At 36.3% G+C, this 18830-nt stretch overlaps 1 protein-coding gene across 5 annotated transcripts in view; it reads left to right on the top strand.

Moving 5' to 3' along the window:
* Window positions 1–18830, top strand: part of ENAH (ENAH actin regulator) — a 151937-nt gene that overhangs the window by 78276 nt on the left and 54831 nt on the right. The gene's annotated exons all lie outside the window — the stretch shown is intronic.

The raw sequence follows: 18830 nt of genomic DNA, 5'->3' as shown, positions 1-18830 counted from the left end.
TAATTAAATTGTATCATGGACTCCATGTGGTCATATATTTTCACTAAAAATCCTTAATGAACTTATTTTTAGAAAGAATAGTCTTACTTCGATTACTTTTCTATACCATAACTTTAAACCTTAAATGTGACCCTGCTTGAAAAAAAATCTTCATAAAATATATTAAACTCTTGGCCATAAATGTTTTGTACATGTCTTTTGACAAATGAAGAGCTAAGTACAATAGACATCTTTACTAGAACAATAAATAATTATCATTCACTTCATTTTGAGAACAAATTAATTGTTTGACCAAGATACCAGTAACTAAAGTGAGAAGCAAAGTATCCTTGACCTTTTATATTTTTAGAGTACATTAAAATCTAAATAAGCTTTCCCCCTCAGTAGATTCAGTATTTCCTTAGCTAAGGAAGTTTTGTCTTGTCATATGTAATAGCCTTTTGTGGTCACAGATATTTTCTTTTGTTGGTACTATGTTATCACTATAGGAAGAGAATATGATACTGTGTGTGTCTTCATGCAAGGGCTCATTTATATAGCACTTTAAGATTTACATAATGCGTCCCTCACAATTATTAGTTATTACAATATTATTATCATCCCTATTTTAGAGATGGGAATGAGATATTAAATAATTTGCCCATGGTCGTAGCTATTATATGTCAATTAGAAATTGGACCCAGCCCTTTTTGTTCTTAAGTCTGGTCTACTTTCCAGTGTATTGTACTATCTATTAACATGATTTATAAAATTTCTAGATATATTAGTGAGCTTTTAGAGGCTTATATTCAAGGTATATATTAACACCCTCCTTTCCCCCTAAATTTCTGCCAGGTCTGGGAGGAAAATCTTTGAGTAATAGCATTTTTTCATAACAGTTTCGTAACAAAAATACATAAAAATATAGTTGAATAACTCTGAAAATAAGGCACAATTCAGTAACAAAGGAAAAACTGTGTTAAATCAAAAAATTCTCAGTACCATTGAGACTAATTCACTTTACTTATGGTAATAAACAACTGAGGAAAAAATACTTCATTGCTATTTTAGTAATTGGGTAGTTTTTTTTTTTTAATAAGCAGAAGTGCTAGTTAACTATGAAATTTCTGTTCCAGATTCACATCAACAGATAGAAGATTTTTATTGAAGAAACTGTATTGAAACTATTTTCCCCTAGCTATTTTAAAGTATTCTTCATTTCAGCTTTCCCTTAAGGCAACAAAATAGTAACTATTTCTTATAAAAATTTTTTTTAATCTGGATTTATAATTTCATCAGTGTCTAGAAAGTTTTCACCATATAGATCAACTCCTCTGTGATTTATAATCTGAGAGATAGCTGCCAGGGGACTCAGAAGTTAAGTGACTTGCCAGTAGTCACACAGCGCCTATATATTTCTCAGAGGCAGGATTTGAACCCAGGTTTTCTTGATTGTAAATCTGGTCAACTATCTTCTCTGCTTTACTTTGCCACTTTGGGATATGTAGTGGGATATACAGCAATATTAAATTATTCTTTCTATCCTGATTAGATCTGATTACCAAAGATCCTGATTCTAACGTACTCATTGTCAGAAATTTTTGTTATATTTATTTTCCTTTAGGGCAAGTGGTAACCTTTTTTTTTTTTTTTTAATGAATTGAGCTCCTTTGGTAGTCTGGTAAAGTATAGACTTCTTCTTAAAATGTTTTTGACTACATAAAATATTTAGGATTACAAAGGAAGCCAGTTATAGTGAAATAACCATCAAAACACTTTAAAAAAAATTTCATTGACCTTGCTTTTGTAAAAGGTGCATTAGTGAGAATATAATTAAAAAATTTTCTGTTTACATCTCAATCATAAACGTAGGACTGATTCTTAATAAGAACATGTTTTAAGATTCCAGTTTGCTATTTTCACACACCAACATTTCTTAAAGCTGCTTTCTAGATGAGTGTGATGAAGGAACAGTAATGAGAACAGTGGAGATTATTATAGATGGGGACAGGCATCATACCTTACTTCCTGACACTATAGACACATTCCTCAACAAAGTCTTGATATTATCTCATGCTAGAAAATTTCAGTCTTCAGAATTGCGAATGTGGCAACCATAATTCTAGATATTTAAATTGGGGATGGAGAATACATTTATAGATAAATTACAAAAATTAATTCCACTTCTAATTGTCCTCAAGTGTAAGTTGTGGTAGAAACAGGTTATGTAGCAAACTAGAGCATAGGTCAAACTTAGACCTGGAAAAATTTGGACCAGAATTTAAGATGTAGATGATGTCTTCCACAGTGAAAATGAGGAAAAAGAATAGGTTGAAGTTTCTTGCACAGGCAAGGGAGTTACATTCTCTTTTTTTTTCCTATTCCCAAGAATTTACTTTGCTCCATTGTTAGAAATGTCTACTGTATTATATGCTTTGAGACCATTACCAGTTTCTTGCTAATTAACCATTCAGTGATAGCCTCCCGAAACTGATTTGAAAAAGTTTAACATGTTTTCCAATTTCTGACTTTTTCTCTCTACCCACCAAACAAAAAATTGCCCAGAAATTACCAGAGAGAATTAACACACAGGAATTACTACATTAGTTACTAATTTTTACTATTGGTAATTTTTTTTTCATGGTGTTAGTGAAAATGTTGCGTGTTTGTGTGTCTTCTTTGTTAAACTTGGAATTATCTCAACTCTTCTGCTTTCTTAGATTGAGCCTTAGCTCTCCCTACCTTTTGGGCTAACTATATTACCGAGGTATAAAGTGAACTCATGCTGGTATTCAATCTAGACACAGATATGAACACATGATAGAACCTTTGCCACCACTACCCCGCAAAGAAAGAGACAAATCAAAAAAGAATTTTAAGTTAGAGCCCATAAAAAAAAAATGTTTTACCACTCTTAAAAAGAAAACTGATTTGAAAGGGTCACATTTTATAATTTTAAAAATTTTTCATTTTGTTCTTGAAAGATAGGTAGCAAGGAGTATTTTCTTTATCGTTTTGAACTTGGCGTATAAGTCCATGTAGTATATTCTGGGATGCACCGAAGGTGCTAAATATAGTAGGTGATATTTGTGGTTAAAAGGCATAGACCCTATATTTTTATCATTTTTGTTACCTAAAAAGTATAATCTGAATGATTTATCATTCACATATTTTGCATAAATCATATTTTAGGACTTTGTAGTTTCAGATACCTTTTTTTGGGAAGAGGTAGTTTAAGGAAGAAGTAAGAGATGAAGGAAACAATTCTTCGCTAGTGAGTAATCTGAAAAAAACATCTATAAACATCCCATGTTAATTTTGATGATTTTCTCTTTCATTTTAACAAATTACCCATGGTGGGGGCAATTTGTTTCTAAGAGTAAGACAAAATATGCATATACAACAACAGGTTTGTGTAGCACTTTTTATTGTTTGAAACATTTTCATATGTTATCTCATTTCTCAAAACACAGTACTATGATATCATAACCCCATTTTACATATGAGGAAACCAAGTTACATTGACTTACTCAAAGTTAGAATTACAGAGTCCAGAGATATCCCCCAACCCTTACATCTTTGGTGTTTTAGTTACTTGATGTTAGTCTATAAACTTGAAAAGGCTTTTCTTTCATGATACTTGATTAACTCAATTTGTGATGTTGAATAGCACATCTTAACCTAAATGAACAAGAAAATACTTGATTTCAAATTTAGAGGTATAGGAAGGATCCTAATGAACGGCTTATAGTTTTGGAACACGAGCAGGGCTTACTGGAAGAAGACAGAAAAGCAGATGCCAATTCATTAAAACTTTTTGCCAATAAAAGGAGACCCTGAATCAGAAGCCCAATCATAACTCCAAAATCCCAATTACAGAAGACATGTGAAACAAATCTATTAACAGAGAAGTAAGCAGATGACAGTATGCTTATTTTTCTTTAAGGCAAGTCATCTTTTATTTGTGTGTGTGAAATGATCACCTTTGGCACTCTGGTGAAATCATGTATAAGAATATTTTTGGCTTCATAAAATACATAGGATTACAAAGTAAACTAATTATGTTGAAATAAAGTTATCAAAACAAAAAAACAAAAAGAAAAAGTTCATGGGCCCCAAGCTAGGAGCCCTTGCTTTTGTGAATTGTGCATTAGTAAGAACAGAACTTACAACTTTTTTTTACTTCTCCTAGTTATAAGGCTGGAACTGACTCAGAGCAACAGTTGGTTATTTTCCCTGACAGTTTACGCACAGTGGACACCAGAATTTCTTAAAGTTGTTTCCCAGACTAATGTGATAAGGGAATGATAAGGGAGATGCTGACAGATGTCGCATGTGCTCTGTGGCTTAATAGAGTTAGAATGATCTAGAAATGGTGCTGCCATTTACAGTCAGTGTTATTTTAAGCCAGTTACTTACACTCTTTGATTGGCATATGCAAATGTCTGTAATAAATAATGCTTGCACTGTTGTTGTGAGGACAGTTCTTTGTAAACCATATAGCACTAAATAAAATAAGGGTGAGTTATTATCATTGTCATTATCCCTATTGTGGAAGCCTTACATTTTTTATGTTTATTAGTAGCTGGTAGGATATCCAAAAATTTACTTATATGTCAGAAATTATTTCAGGCAGACCAGTAATTAGGGGGAAGTATATAAAAGAAGTAGGTAAGGAACTCTCTCTTACGCTTCTCATATGCCCAGGTGAGAGGTGACTAGGGTTTGAACTAGTGTGGTAGCTGTGCATGGGAGAAGAAGGGAATGTCCTTGAGACATACTGTCTTGATAGAAACAATAAGATTTGGCAACCAATTAATATTCCGATATATTTATGTACTACAACTTGTTTATCAATTAAACAGCTGATGGTTATCTACTTTCCCCCCAATTCTTTACTACTATGGGAAACGCTACCGTGAGTATTTGACCACTTTGGGGCTATATAAGTAGCTGAAGGAGCTCTGGGCCAAATTTCTCAATTTCTTAGCATAATTACAAAATGTTTTAGTCTTTCCAAAATGTTTGGATCAATTCACAGTTCCTACAACAATGCATGTTCTCATTTTTTGGTCATCTTTACAAATTTGCTGGGTATGAAGCAAAACCTCAGAATTGTTTTGCTTTGTATTTTTTTACTATTAGGGATTTGGAGCAATCTTTCCTATGATTAAGCTCACAGTTTTTTTGAGAACTGTTTGTTTATATTTTTTGATTATGTACATGTTGGATAATGTCTTCTGTGTTGTGTATTTGTGTTAGTTCCTTATTATTATTGGTTCCTTTCAACTGAAACTGGTGTTTCCAAAGTTACCGGTGATCAGTTAATTACCAAAACTAATGGTCTTTACTCAGTCCTTACCCTTGACTTCTTTTTCAGGATTTGACCAAAACTCAGACACTTGCTTTTCTTTTATATTCTCTTCTCTAGGTGTTTATGTTGGATCTCATGTGCTAGGAAGGGAGGATCCCTCAAAGCTATGTCATGGGCCCCCTTTTCTTCTCCTTCTATATTTCACTTAATGATCTCATCAGCTCCTATGGGTTCAATTATTATCTCTATGCTGATGATTCTCAAATCTACTTGTCCTTCTTTAAAGTCTCTTCTGAACTCCAGTTTTGCATCTCCCAATACCTATTGGATAACTTAAACTGGATGTCTCAAAGACAGCTTAAACTCATCATGCTCAAAATAGAATTTATTATCTCTCCCCTCTCCTCCCCCAAACTGTTCCTCCTTCCTACCTTATAACTGTCATTCTTGTATCTTATACTATCGTTCTTCCAATCACTTGGGATAACAACCTGGGTGTCATCCTCCATCCCACCCCCCCATATTCAATCAGTTGACAAATCCTAATATTTCTTGTGTATGCCCCCTAACACTGCCACCACCTTGGTATAGACCCTTATCAACTCATATATGGACTGTTGTATTAGCCTGATGGTTGGTCTCCTTGTTTTAAGTCTCTCCATCTCCCTCTTTTCTGTCGTATTGGTCTTCCTAAACAGCACAGCTTTGATCATATTTCCCCCTTTGCTTCCGCCAACTCCCCCATTCAGTAGCTATTTATTACCTTCAGGATTAAATATACATTGCTTTTTAAAACTGTCCTTTTCCTACCTTTCCAGCCTTCTTACAACCTTACTTGCTTCCATGCCCTCTTGATGTTCCTAGCACAATGTACTCCCCATCTCTAGACTCCTCGAATTTTCATTGGTTGTCCTCCAGTTCCTGGAATTCATTCTCTCCCCATCTTCACCTTCTGGCTCCTTCAACTCTAGATAGAATCTCATCTTCAAGAAGCATAAGCATTCCTGACTGCTGTGTATCACTTTTCTTGATGTTACTGTTCAACAAAACTGCCTTTTGCAGATGATCTGCCATCCATCCACATTTCCATTTTGTTCTAGTGAAGTTGATGTTTTAACTAAGTATAAGACTACATTTATCCCAACTTAATTTCATTTTATTAGACTTGGTCCAATGTGTTAGCTGAGCTCCTCCCTCTCCCTCTTTGTTTTTGCTCTCTCTATGCCTTTATCTTAAATCATTGATAAAAATGTAAAGCAACACAAAGGCCAAGTAGAGATTCCTCAGATTCAGGACTCTCCTTTGGCTCTAGCTTTTGAACCAATTTGGAATCTACTTAATTGTGTTGTCACCTGCTTCACCTTGCTCATCTTTTCCACAAAGATATCATGAGGAAATTTGTCAGATGCTTTGATAATATTTAGGTAAACAATAATTACAGTATTCTGTAATTCTCTGATTTGCCAGTCTTGTAACTCTGTCTGAAAAGGAAATGAAATTATTCCAACATGATCTGTTAATTGGCCTTTCTCACTTTCTTAGGTGTTAATGCTGCTACCCACTCTCCCTTACCTTGTGTTCATTTTGTACATATTTATGTGTGCATGTTCAGTAGGAACTGTTCAGCAACTCCCACAGTGCCTGACACATAGTAGGCACTTGATGAATATTTCTTGTTTGATTGACAAAGCCTTGCTGTCTGTGTTCACCATTTCCTTTTGTAGATTATCCCGAACTCTCCCTTAATAATGGATTTTATGATTTTGTCAGAAATCAGATTTAAGTACTTTGGCTTATAGTTTTTAGACGCCATTCTTTTTCCTGTGTTGAAAATTAGATGCCACTCTCCAATTCTGAGGTAAGGATTAAAAGATTATTAACAATGGCTCAGCAATCACATCCTGTGATTCTTTTAATTCCCTGAATTGTTTATCTGGGCCAGATGACTTCTCCATCTCCTTAATTTGGGTACCAAATCCACATTAGCCATTTTTGTTCTGTCTTCCCGTTAGAGATTATTTTTCTCAGCAGAAAGAATAATATGAGAGTTAACAGCTCTGCCTTCTCTTTCTAGTTGGTAATAATCATGACAGTCTACCCTAAGGAGTGATCTGGTCCTTTTGTGATTTTCCTCCTTTTCTCAAATGGCTAAAAGCAATGACACCTATTTTTTTTTATCTGTTGCTGTGTACTAATCTCAGCTTTGGCACTCCTAACATTCTTATAAAACCATACCATACTTTACTGTTCCATCTTATATATGCTTTTAAATTATAAATTCTGATTTATATTTTAAATTCTAATTGGTTAGTGAGTTCTCTTTACATTTGCATCAGTTTCTTTTCCCTTTTTATCTTGAGGGTTATAAAATATTTTTCGTAAATTATGTGACGTAAAATAGTATTACAAAAGTATCTCTTTATGCCTTCAGTTCCTGCCCAGTTGAAGATGGATAGTGTCAATTTGGACAACATTTAATACTTCCAGGTTTTCTTTATCTCTTGTTATCCTTTCTTGTATCCCTTTCATCCTTCATCAGCCACTCCTCACCTTTCTTGGAACCAAGTAATCTCTCTGACAGAGATTGTTTTCTTTTGCGTATCATAAGTCTTCAATAAATGTTTGTTAAATTGACCTGAGTCCTGGTCACATTCCTTTTATTGACACAGGAAATATTGTTATTACGCTTATTGGATGATTTATGTGTGAGCTTATCAGTGTTTCACATAACATTTCATCTCTAGATGTACACTGAAACAGCTCTGCCACCTGTTAAAGCAATTATAGAAATCAACAAACACTAGAAATTTGGTCTGTCAGGTCTTGAAAAATCATACTAGATTGTAGCAACAATGCTACCTACCACTACTGTGGCTGTGTAAGACCAATAACACCAACACACAGGAGGGCTGCTAGCACAAGTTCTTTGATCTGCTTTTCTAAGGAAGGCAACTTTAAAGGGTTTACAATCTCACTTTAATTAAATATACATATATCATTCACTTAGTACGGGGGAAAAGTCAGCAACCGCAACTTCAGAGAAAATGTAAACAGAAATTACAAGCAGAAATTTTATCAGCAGAGCAAAATAACACAAATCAGCAGACAGGCTTCTAGCTCTCTGTCCAAGACATTACATATATAGTCACCAGAAGGAGACGAACCAACATCTGAATTTTTCAAAGTGGTGGGGGGGAGGCGGCGACAACGCTCCAACGGCTTCCCAGAGTCTCGTCTGGTCAAATCACAAGCCACTATTAACAGTGAGTGAGCTCCAAGCAAAATGCTAACCTCAGAGGATATGTACACTTCTTCAGGGTCAGAGGGCTTCACAGCCATGCTACTTAAACCCATGTGACTTAAGCCTTCCTGTGACTTAGGTCTTCAAAGACTCCTGATTCAGTCAAAGACTCTTGATTGAAACAAAGGCAAGACTCAAAAGCGCTTGATTGCCTTAGTGCTGAAAAGCACTCCAAAACAAAAAACAACAAAAAGTCCCACTTTACTTGCCATTACATAGATCTGTTCATAAAATCTTATAATGGGTAGTCGTCTTCTTTCTACCTTACTTTCTTTCTATTTCTGGTGAAACCTGTACCAGAAGTTTTCTATTTCAGGAAAGTCATTGGAGTGAAAGTTTATATTCCTTTGCCACTGACTGCTTCTAGGATTTAGTACCCACAGAGTTCTACCTGGAAGCTACTTTTGTTTCAGTTATTTCTCCCTGCTTCCTCTTCTGCCATCATGAAGAAAGGTTAGGCCTCTTTCTTTACCCCATGTGATGAGGTCTCCCCTCTACCTTTGTCCAAACAAAAAGCCTCATACTTTGTGATTTCAGACACAGGTCCAATCAATCTAGTTAGCATTTGATGCAATTTTTGTACTGTAATTTTTTGGGGGTGGGGTTGATCAATTGTGTCCAACTCTTCGTGACCCCATTTGATTTAGTTTTGGGGGTTTTCTGGGCAAAGATACTTTGGTGGTTTGCCATTTCCTCTCCAACTCATTTTACAGATGAAGATATTAAAGCAGACAAGGTGAAGTGACTTGCCCAAGGTCATACAACTAGTAAGTATCTCAGGTCATTTTGAACTCAGGTCTTCCTGGCTCCAAGTCTGCCATTCTATCCACTGCGCCATCTAACTACCCCATACTGTAATATACTGTAATTTTTTCAGATGTTTTTGTCATCCTATTTTATTTTTACCTCTATCTCTGACAACGAAGCTTCTCACAAAGAACACTCTGTCCTAAGAACTCATTTTGTTCATTAATAAAAACATTTCTGTGCATCAAACATTTATTTTATGTAAATCAATTAAAAATACAGTGTGAAATTTTCTTCCACACTAGACCAGTAGTCTCCATTTTAATGGCTTTTATTCAAACAGCTGAGATACAGCACATAATGAATCACAGTATAATTTGAAGTTCAATAAAAATTCAAAGATCAGATCTTACCTGTACAAGACATTATCTTTAAATAAGTGTATAATACTTTAGTGAGTTATGATTTCATCCCCATAGATAGCCCTTCTATGGCAGATTACAACCTCATCCTGTCAAAGTGATCCTCTCTACTAGCTATCTTGTATCTCTTCTCCCTCCTGAAGGATTATACTTAGTTTCTCTGGGTTGGTGATTTTTGGTTGTAATCCTAGCTCCTTTGCCTTCTGAAATATCCTACTCCAAGTCCTCTGATCCTTTAATGTAGGAGCTGCTAAGTTTTGTATTATCTTGACTGTGGCTCGGTGATGTTTGAATTGTTTCTTTCTGGTTGCTTCCAGTATTTTCTACTTGGCCTGGGAGCTCTAGAATTTTAGCTGTAATATTCCTCTGGGTTTTCATTTTGGGATCTTTTTTAGGAGTTGATCAGTGGATTCTTTTAGTTTCTATTTTACCCTCTGAATCTAAGATATCAGGGAAGTTTTCCTTTATAATTTTTGGAAATATGTCTATGCTTTTTTGATCATGGCTGTTAGGTAGTTTTTAGCAATTCTTAAATTATTTCTCCTTTATCTATTTTCCTGTCAGTTGCATTTTCTTCTCTTTTTTCCATTCTTTTAATTTCATTTTATTTTTTCTTTATGTCTCTCATAATCCTTAGCTTCTACTTGCCCAATTCTAATTTTTAAGAAATTATTTTCTTCAGTGAGCTTTTGTACCTCCTTTTCTATTTGGCCAGTTCTATTTTTTAAGGAATTATTTTCTTCAGTCAATTTTTGTATATCTTTTTCCATTTTTTGATGTTCCCTTTACCAAGCAGTTGACTCTTTTTTCATGATTTTCTTGTATCCCTCTAATTTCTTTTCCCAATTTTTATTCTAGCTATCTTATTTATCTTTTTGAGCTCTTCCAGGAGTTCTTTTGGGGCCTGACAGCAATTTATATTTTTCTTTTAGCTTCACGTGTAGCCTTTTTGACAATGTTATCTTCTGAGTTTGTGTTTTTATCTTCTCTGTCATAGTAACTTTCTGTGGACAGATTCCTTTTTTGTTGCTTGCTCATTTTTTCCCCCTTTTTTTTTATTTTTTGAGGGGGGAAGGCAGGGCAAGTGGAGTTAAGTGACTTGCCCAGGGTCACACAGCTAACTAAGTGTGTCAAGTGTCTGAGGCCGGATTTGAACTCAGGTCCTCCTGACTCCAGGGCCAGTGCTCTACTCACTGCACCCCCTAGCTGCCCTTAAAGGACATCCATTTCTTTTTGTTTGTTTGTTTGTTTGTTTTGAGGGGGGAGGGCAGGGCAACTGGGGTTAAGTGACTTGCCCAAGGTCAGACAGCTAGTAAGTGTGTCAAGTGTCTAAGGTTGGATTTGAACTTAGGTCCTCCTGACTCCAGGACTGGTGCTCTACTCACTGCACCACCTAGCTGCCCCTGCTTGCTCATTTTTTGAGCCTATTTCTTGACTTTTTACTTTATGTTAAAGTTAGGCTCTGCTCCTGGGATGGAATGGGCACTGTCCCAGGCTTCAGATTTTTCATATAGCTGTTTTCCGATGTAATTTTGGGAATCTGTAAAGTTTTCAGTTATTGCAAGGTGATATGATCTAAGGAGAGATGTGGTCACTGCTCTGCTAAGCCTGGCTCTGGTCTGTTAACCAAAAGCACTCTCTCCTGCTCTGGACCAGTTACCAGGGCACCTGCTCCCTTATGGCTGCATGCTCTAGTGTGCTAGTATTCCTCCTCCTCCTGGGACTGTGATCTGGGTCTGTGACTCAGATAACTGTTTGGGCAATGCGACAAGAATCCCCAACCCAGTGCCAGCAAAGTATGCCTCTGATCTCTTTCTGACCGGTTGTCCCTGGAGGGCTGAGAGCTCCAGAGTTGCCACTGCTGACTCAGTTACCCCAAGGCCTGCACAGTCTGTTTCTGTTTGAGTTTGACACTGCAGTTTAGTTAAAATGTAAATTACATGAAAGGAAGTATAATGTAAAATAAATCTGGAAAGCTACATTGGAGCTTTATTGAAAAGGGCCTTAATGCTAGGCTGTGGCCTTTTGGAATACTGTATGGAGGATTTATTGAAACACAAGGGGGTGAGAATCTCACCAGTTCAGAAGAAAGGGCATGTGTAGCTTTCATTCTGAGAACCACTCCAGTGAGGTCACAAGTCCATCAAAATAGTAAAGTGAAGGGCATGTCTTATTTTCGGCAGTGGCAAAACACTGACCACGTAGAGCCAGAGACCAATGAAATTAGCATGGTAAATGAAGGAGATTACATGGAACACTATGAAGGAAGGAGGAATGGGAATTGAAATAAACTGTGGGTTGTTAGAATAGTTGGAGCTGGAGATAATGAGGACTTAAGTTAGGATAATGGCATTACAGATTCAAGGCACTTGTAGCAACAATTTGGCTAGCAGCAGCTGTTGTGGGGTGTAAGACCCAACAAGACCAGCAACAAGAGCTGCTAGCACAGGTTCTTTTGATCTGCTTTACTAAGGAAAGTAACTTTAAGGGGTTAATAATCTCACTTTAATCACTTATACAAATGTAACTCAGTTCAGGAGGAAAAGCCAGCAACCTGAACTTCAGAGCAAATACAAACAAATTATAAACATACATTATAAACAGACCAAATACAAACCAACATCTGGGTTAGCAGAGCTGGGGGGCAGTTACAAGGGCTTGCCCAGAGTCATGCAGCAGTCTTCCAGTGAGTGAGAGCCCTCAACAAAACATCTGGGTTTCTTCAAAGCCAGGGAGCTCCTAACAGTGGCTACCCAGAGTCCCCACACCAACACTTCCAGTGAGTGAGAGGCCCAAGGAAAAAATGCCAGCCTTTGAGTTTATATATCCTGTTCAGGGTCATGCGACTCAAACCCATGTAAACTAGGCTTTCTCTTGAGGCAAGCAAGTCATCAAAGACTGCAGATCTAATCAAAGAAGCAAAGGTCAGACTCTTCTAGGGCACTTAATTAGATAAGTGCTAAAAGAGAAAACAGTAGAACAAAAGTCCCACCTTAATTACTGACACAATGAGGACTTAAGTTAGGATAATGGCTTTGGGGGGGACATGATTCAATGGAAGGGGACAGATTCAATGCACTTTACAGAGGTTGAATTTTTAGGATATAATAGTTGAAACGATATGGAGTCAGAAGAGAGTTGGAAGAGTTGACACTGGTGGCAAGGTTTCAAGACTGAATGACCCAGAGGTTGTTATGACCCTCTACAAAACTAGAGAAGCCAGGAAGAGTGGAAGGTTTAGTGAGGAAGACTGTGATTTCAGCTTTGGAAATAGGGGTGGAGTGGGGTGAAGGTATCAGTGGAATATGGAGGTAGTACAATAATAGCTAACATTTATGTAGTGTTTGCTGTGTGCCAGCATGGCATGTGCTAAGCAAACACTTCAAAATTACTATCTCATTTGATCCTCTTTAGTAGGTAGGTGCTATTATTATGCTAATTTTATAGAGATGGGAATTGAGGCCAACAGGGGTAGGTGACTTGGCCAGTATCACATAGGTAGTAAATGTCTGAGGCTGAATTTGAAGGGAAGTATGTGAGAGATGTTACTCATGTCAGAGTGACAAGATTTGGCAACTGATTCGATATGGGGAGTGTGTAAATGAGAAATCAAGGATGATACCTGGATTGTGAGCCTGGATGACTGTAAGATTGGTAGTACCCTCTTCAGTAATAGGAAAGTTTGGAAGAGAAGGGGGTTAGAGTGAAAACTAAAGAATTTGGTTTTGAACATGTGGAATTTAAGATTTCTATTTGGATGTGTCTGTGTCTATGGAGCATCCAGTTCGAGAGGAGAGCATCAAAAGGAAGAAGGTAATCAATGCTCTCAAAGGCTGCAGAAGGCCAAAAAGGCCTTTAGATTTGGCAGCTTTGGAGATCAGTTTCTGTGAAATGATTTGGTTAGAAACCAGGCTATAGAGAGTTGAGAAGAGAATGAGAGGAAAGGAAAGTAGAAGCATTGATTATAGATAGCCTTTTCAAACGGTTAAGTCACAAAAGGGAAAAGAGATGGCACCCTAGTTAGCGAGAGCTTTTCGAGGATGTGGGAGGTGTGGGTGTGTTTGTAAGCAGTTAGAGAAATAGCCAGTATACAGGGAGAGATGGGAGAGAAGTGAGAGAGTGGGGAGGACTGGGGGCAATCCATTGGAGAAGCCAAGATTGAATCCTGATCATTTGTGCAGGTACTGGGATTAGCCTTGGCAGGAAGGAAGTCCATCTCTTCATATTAGACTGGGGTAAAGGAGGGAAGAAAAAGAGGTGCTTAGAGAACAGCCTCAATTTTTTTTCAGGGAAATATGGGGCACAGTGCTCAGCTGACTGATTTGGGGAAGGGGAAGCCATGGAAGGTTTGAGGAACTGTATCATTCCCCTTATTGAATAGCTTCAGTGGTTCCTTAGTGTCTTTAGGCTAAAAGGTAACTCAGTCAGGCATATAAGGCATTCAGTCAGGCTCCATTTTACCTTCCTAGTATTATTTGATCCTATTCCACTGTACTTTACCAACTGAACCTATTTCTTGTCTCCTCTTGCTTTTTCTTGGCTTTCTCTATATGTTCATGGAAGTCATCTTTCTTACAATATACTATGTCCTCATTTGCCTATTAGAATTCTTCTTGTCCTTTAAGATACAGTTCAAGTAATCTCTCTCCCTCTACTTATGCCACATTTCTTAAAGAACATTATCTATAGATGTCTGCTTTGTTCTTGTCATACTTGTTACTTTCTTCCTCATATCAGAGTTAAGTATTTGTTCTATCCTTACTAGATTTTAATCCTGAAAGCTGGGACATCCCATCGTTGTATACTCAATGCTTAATGATAATAATTATTATTAGAATAAAACCACCATTTATATAGCACTTCAGGGTTTGCAAAGTGCTTTACAGATGTCTCATTTTGTCTTTACAATAACCTTGTACAGTAGGTACTATTATCCCTATTTTGCAGATCAGGAAACTGAGACAAAGGTTAGGTGACATGCTTAGGGTCACATACCTAGTATCTGAGTGTCTGAGGCAATACTCAAACTAGATCATCCTGACTCCAGGCCCAGTTCTTCACTACACAGTTAGCTGCTTCTAGCAACTTAACACATTTTTGTATGTAGTAGAAACTGAATAAATGTTTGTTGAATTGGATTAAATAAAATTGTTGGGGGTTGAAACTGTAGTGGGCCAATTTTGGCAACATGATGATTTGAAACAGGAAAATGGGAATGAGGAGAAGGAATTCCAAAGCAGCAGCATGTAGTTTACTGGAGATGAATCTTCCTGGGGTATCCCTTCTTAAAGTTTGATTTTAAGTCAGGGTTTGCCTGGGGTGGCAAAACTAGGCTTCTGGCTATTTTCCTATGCTCCTTGTCTAAAGTTAATATTTTAAAGCGGTATGCATTTGAGAGAGGAAGTGAGTGTGGGTTGGTATCCTCTTGTTTCCTTGCCTACCTAAATATAACTAAAATCTACAATTAATAAAAATTCACACATAACCTGTGATACTGTGGATTTTCAAACTAATGCTATACTAACTTTTGACAGTATTAGGTGCTTTTCTAGTAGGATTTGTACAGTGTGTATTGTGTATGTATGTATATGTATGCAAATACATATTTTTCTGTCAGATTCTGAGGTCTAGAATCTTAATGAAATTTTTACACTAACTTAGAGATTCTTAATCTCTCTTAATTGGTCTGTTTTCTTAAGTGTTATAGTGACATTGACCCCCTATATATTTCTTTAAGAATTCAATTCAATTCGATAAACATTTCATTTAGTGCCCACTACATGCCAGGCACATTGTATGGCATTGGAGTACAGTGATAAAATAAAACAGACCGTGCCTCCATAGACCTTCCATTCTACTTAAGAGGATACGCAATGTGCACAGATAAGTGAATGCAAAATATAAATGACATAAAGACAAAATAATGTGACTAGGTGGGGGTGGGGTGGGGGAGGGCGTCAGGAAGAGTTTGGTGTAGGAGATGACAATTTAACCGAGCCTTGAGAGGAGCTAGGAATTCCAAGAGGAGGGAGCGGGGAGTGTTCCAGGAATGTGGGACAGCAAAGGAATTGGAGGACTGCAATTTGGCTAGTTTGGCTAGAATGTAGAATTGTGAGAGAGAGTAGTCAATCTTGAAGGATATTCTAGAAGCAGGTTGTGAAGAACTTTAATCCCAGGCATTTAAATTAAACACAGGCATATGTATTTTATCCTGGAGGAAAGAAGGAACCACTGAAACTTCTTGAGAAGAATTGGACTCATGTTTTAGGAATATCTTAAAGGATGAAGGATATGTGGGTGAGGGGAGCCACCAATTAATTGGGAAGCTATTGCAGTAGTGATGGAGGCTGAATTAGGGAGATGTCTACATAAATGAGGAAGAGGGGTTGTAATGCTAGGGTGGAGGTAGAATTGAGATAGGATATGTGAAGGAAAGTCAAGATTTGAGTATCACTTTGAGGTTGTAAACCTGGGTCATTGAAAATATGGTAATGTCCTCAGCAGAAATAAGGAAATTAGGAAGAATGGTAGGCTAATGGGGGAAAGATAAAATTCTATTTTGTGCATTCATTTGTTAAAACAAGCATGTTGAATTTGAGATGCCTGTGGGAAATCCAGATGGAGATGTCTAGTAGGCAGGTGTTGATGTAGGCCTGGAGCTCAAGAGAGAGCTGAGGGCTAGATTTGTAGTGTTGGGAGGCCACCTTCGTAGAAATAATACCTTAAATTCATGGAAGCTGGTGATATTGTCAAAAAAAGAATCCGTAGAAAGAGAAAGTGGCATAGGATTTACCTAGTACAGGGGGTGAGACATGCATGTTGATCAAACAAAGAAGATTGAGTAGGAGTAATCTGGAAGGTGGGAGGAGGACCCAGAGAACTGTGTCACAAAACCCCAGGTCAGTAGTATGAGATGATGATACAGAGGGGTCAGGAACAATTAGGATTAAGAAAAAGCCATTAAGGGAAAAGTATAAAACCCTTGAATAGTAGAGCCAGATCTTATTCTAGTGAGAAAATTTAAAAGGTCTAGCAAGAATATTAACCACAAAAATGTGAGGGGGAGACTGCTGATATTCTTACCTAAATTGAGCATAGGGCCCCAAATTACCATTTTTAATTCCAGCACCTTGTATTCTGAATGAACAGTTAGACAACTGGAGTTCTAGTCTTGTCTCAACCTATGTAATCTTTGGCAAATGATTTAGCCACTCGGAAACTTAGTTTCCTGATGTGAAAATGAGTAAAATAGGTTCCTTGTCTATCAGACAGCTGTCTTGTGATAATCAAATGAGATAACAAATGAGAAAGATTCAAAAATATTAAAGTGCCATACAAACATGCTGTGATTATTTTGTAGCCTTTTAGAGGAGCTCTAATCTGCTTCTAACTGCATTTCAGTATTTATTAGCTCATTTATGTTGCATAGACTCATCAAATCTTAGTATTGTTAAGGGAATATTTCAAACATTTTTTCTTAATTTTTTTTTACTGAATTAATGCTTGGTATAAAAATTATCATCAAATGACTAGAAATTTGTCTTCTAGGTTAGATGTTACTATAAGACGAATTCTATTGAAATTTGTCATCTTTTAGTGTTTTTTTTTTTTCCTTGTACTTCTGTATTTTTAATCTTTTCTAGCAAAGAAGGAGTTAATAGCATCAAGGATGTTAAGCAGGAAATGCTGTTATCCTTATGCATATGATGGAATGAATAATTTAGTATCTTCGGGAAATGCAAACTGCAGTAAGAATTCAAGCAACCTTTATCAGAGTAGTAAGCAATATTTTGCTTGACAGCTTGAAGGGAAAATTCTTATCAGAAAAGGAAGGTTTATACTGTTCATTGCAGGAATATTATATGGCAGTTTAAATTGTAATATGGATCCAGATTTTTTTTTTTTTTGGTCTAAAAACAGTAAGACTGCGTAAGAGAAATCATGGCTTACCTGCATTCTGACAATTCTCAGGAGGTAATTGGCAACTCTCCTTGCCAGTATGGTTGGTAACAGGATTTGGCAGTTTCTGTGCTGTCAGAAGCGGGATAATTTCTCAAGTTTTTCTTGTAAGTGTTTATTTTTCTTATGCTTCTTTACATGCAAATTGTTTAGGAAAAAGATGGCTAAAACCTCAGCCCTTAGTCCATTTTAATTTAATCTGGACTCTATTAAGAGCAGTTTAAAAAATTGTCAAGTACTATTCCAAAATAAATTGAGATTTATCATTTTAATTAAAAAATTACTCTGTAAATTTCTTTATATACAGTCTAATCTTAGAATTAGTTTGATAGAGATTTTTACTTTTATATGATAATGTATATAATTTGTAACGTTATTGTAAATGTCATCACTATATGTTTAATCATATTTTTGAGAGCCTTGTAGTATTGACACCCTTGGCTTTCTTTTCTCAATTTTTTTTGAATGTTGTGTTTTGAGTGTTAAAATGGTTTAATAGGATCTCCTTAAAAATAGAAATGTCAGAAATATTACTGCTTAAAGAAACAAGATATGTATAAAATTGAGTTATTTTAAATTAAGCCTTCTAAAAATGATCTAGAATATTTTGTATTATACTATGATTTAAACACTTTTAGATTTGTACTCTTGTGCTAAATATAAGTTGGTTTTATTCTGTTTTTAGGAAACAACATTTTTAGGTAGTACAAGCTGTACTCTAAAGTATCACACTTTTTTAAAATTGTCTTGATTTTGGTAGTGGTTGCTTTAAAAGTTATTCTTTTACTTTGGGCAATATTTAAACCAGTTTATTTTTAACTCACTAAAAATGTTTCTTGGTTACTACAAATGAGAACAGAGAACATCTCCCTAGAACTTTAGATCTTGTACAGATTATGTTGATGTAGTAAATAAAGATATATGTATATATAGAGATAGACTCCCCCACCACTTTTACCTAATTTTGAGTGTTGCACATAGTCTTTGTTAGCCCTCCAAATTTTCATATTTTTCTGCGGTATAATCAGTGAGACTTGGTCTTCAAAAAGTTCTACATAATAATTTTAATGTATTTGGTAATGTACATAAATTCATTTCATGAATATTC

The sequence above is a fragment of the Trichosurus vulpecula genome, chromosome 4 (assembly GCF_011100635.1).
Source record: "Trichosurus vulpecula isolate mTriVul1 chromosome 4, mTriVul1.pri, whole genome shotgun sequence".
NCBI classification, from domain to species: Eukaryota; Metazoa; Chordata; class Mammalia; order Diprotodontia; family Phalangeridae; genus Trichosurus; species Trichosurus vulpecula.
The sequence above is the reverse complement of the archived record's forward strand: the minus strand, read 5'-3'. Positions and strand labels throughout refer to the sequence as shown.